We start from the raw sequence: 2,804 nt of genomic DNA on the forward strand, positions 1-2,804 counted from the left end.
AGGGGGCCATGGCCCCTACCTAAATTCTTCGGTTCCAATGCTAAAGTATGGACCCCGAGAAGGCGCGTCATCATTTTCGGTCGTCTGGCCCCTCCAAAACTCTAGTTGCCCGCCCCCAAGATAAAATCCTGTGCGCGCCCCTGATATGAGGATGGAAAACACTCTATATCGGTTTCCACTGAAGTGCGACCCATGACGCTACTGATTAATGAGAGATCATATGAATTATCCATTTGAGTGCTCCACTCATTCTAAACGAGCGCATTCTCCGTAGTTCTACGCGAACTTCGGTTTGGCCCTCAGCCGAACCGGCGTCAAGTTTTTTCCCACCGGCGTTGAAGGGTGGCATCCTCAAACTGAACGACGAGATCCAACTCCATCGAAGCGGTCGAGGGTAACCCAGGAAGAATATCATTCTTATCTGCTGTTCGCTCCTCTATTCAATCCCTTGCATCGTGCGGGAAAGCTTTCACAGCAATTCTTGGTTGACAGCTGGCTGAAGATAGAAATGAACTGCTTGAATTATATCCGTCGAAATCAGCAAGAACTACGGCGATACTGTCCCATGACTCCAAGATTATGTGTTAAGTGACTCAGATCACAGCGGGCCACCTGGGCATCGGGTAATCCTCGCGGCGAGATTCACTGGAGGCCCGAGATACATGGTCGACCAGTATCAGGACGCCATGAGCATTGTCTCGAAATACGGCAAGCCGGATTTGTTCCTAACATTCACGTGTAACCCGGCATGGCCAATGATAGCCTCAAATCTAGCTCAAAGTCAAAGCGCATCCGATCGACGCGATTTGGATCGACGCGATCGAGTTTCCCAACTCAAATCAAAAGTGTTCTGTGATGAAGGAGTCAGAACTCTAGTCCTTGGGGGAGTGACCGCCTACATCTACGTAGTTGTATTCCAAAAACTGGGGCTACCTCACATGCATATGTTGCTCACGCTCAAAGCCAATTCAAAATTGAGGACCGCAAATGAAGTCGACGCTTCGATCTCTGCCAGATTGACCGATCCTGCCGTGAATCCAACGCTTCACAAGATAGTTTCAACTTGCATGATCCATAGGCCCTGTGGGAAACAAAATCCTAGCGCGTCATGCATGATCAATGGACAATGTTGGAAACGCTTCCCAGAACCCTTCCGAGAAGGAACCTCCCTTCCGACTGAAGGATACCCGGAATATCGCCGTCCACAAGACGATCGTTCTGTCATGTGGCGAGGCACTCAACTTACAATCGATCCGTGGTGCCATATTGTCCATATCTGACGCTACTCTCCAACGCCCACATAAACGTCGAACTTAACGCCCTTCTTCACGCGGTCAAATACCTTCACAAATATATGTTTATGAATGACCAGATCGAGCGAGAATAAGATTGCGACAGTCTTCAGCAACAGAGATGTTTGATCACGATGAAATCACTTCACACCAGGACACGCGTTATGTATGTGCAAAAGAGGCAGATCATCGGATCTTCGGTTTTCCATTGAGCGATCGGAGCGATGCTGTCACGAGATTACAAGTTCATTTGCCAGGTTTCGAAAGCGTTCGTCTCTGTTTCCAGTCCGGAGATGAAGAAGCTGCTCTGACTTCGACGAGGGATCGTTTTTCAACGCTGAAAGCGTTTTTCGACAGGAATCGTCGCTGCCGAGAGCTGCAAGAGGAAAACGGAACCCTTCCAGGCGACCTCATAGACTCTAGAATACTCCGGTATCACGAGATGCCCGAGAAGTTCGTGTTCAAGAACCGGCACTGGCAGGAACGTCAACGCGGTGGAAGCCGGACAATCGGAAGCATGTATTTCGTAAGCCCTCAAGATCATGAGCGCTTCGCCCCGCGTCAGTTACGGAGCTTCTTCGTTGCTCTGCTCACCTTTGCCGACATACGTACAACTCCCACATGCAGTACAACTTTGGGAAAAATTCAAATCGGATCTCATAGAAGATTTCATTCATGCAGACCAACCAACAGTCGCGGCGGACTCTAAGGCTTTCTTCGAAACCGCACAGCGACTTTCAGAGCTCGGAAAAAACTATACTAACGTCCTGCCCCTCGATATTCCCGAATTGAAAGACACCGTGGCGCCTATCAGTCTGCAGGAGCATAACAAGCCTGGAAACGAACTCTACCAAAAATTGAATTCCGAGCGAAAAATGGTCCTTGATGCCGTTCTGACGGCCACGGAAAAGTCTCGAGGCAAACGTTTCTTCATCGACGGTCCCGGAGGGAGCGGCAAAACTTTCGTTCACACGACAATTCATCATTTGGCGACATCGAGAGGACTCAAAATGCTCAATGTTGCGGGGACAGGAATCGCTGCTATGAGTATTGCTAACCCGTCCAACGCGCCACTATTCACTGATGATAGATTCATTTGGTTGAAATCACGTTTCGCTCGCATCTTTCCACCCGAGGAACCGGAGTTTCTTCCTCCGTATATCCGTGACTTTGGTTTCGCCACCTTATCATGAGTGAAGTTCGAAGCTCCGAAACAACGAATCTCCCCTCGCAACCAATCGATGAAGTTCATCGAAATCAAGAGGACTAATTACAACTCACCGTCAACAGCATTCAGTTATGGAACGATTTCTACACCCCATGCTACGCGACTTATCCACTATCCAGGCATCAAAGAGGAATCGTTTCTCAAACGCATGAGCCTCGTTAACGTTTCCAATTTCACCTATTTGTTTCGAACAGCGTCTCCATCCCTGGAGGATGGCACACGAAGAGAGGGCGCTGGTCCAACAATATTTAGCCACGCATCACTTTGAAACTTTAGATCGGGAA

At 48.9% G+C, this 2,804-nt stretch overlaps 1 pseudogene; it reads left to right on the plus strand.

Annotated features, from left to right (window-relative positions):
- Window positions 1–47: 47 nt before the first annotated feature.
- Window positions 48–2,485, plus strand: LOC114828020 (uncharacterized; annotated as a pseudogene).
- The last annotated feature ends 319 nt before the right edge of the window (window positions 2,486–2,804 follow it).

The sequence above is a fragment of the Galendromus occidentalis genome, unplaced genomic scaffold (genome assembly GCF_000255335.2).
Source record: "Galendromus occidentalis unplaced genomic scaffold, Mocc_1.1 scf7180000076787, whole genome shotgun sequence".
Classification (NCBI taxonomy): domain Eukaryota; kingdom Metazoa; phylum Arthropoda; class Arachnida; order Mesostigmata; family Phytoseiidae; genus Galendromus; species Galendromus occidentalis.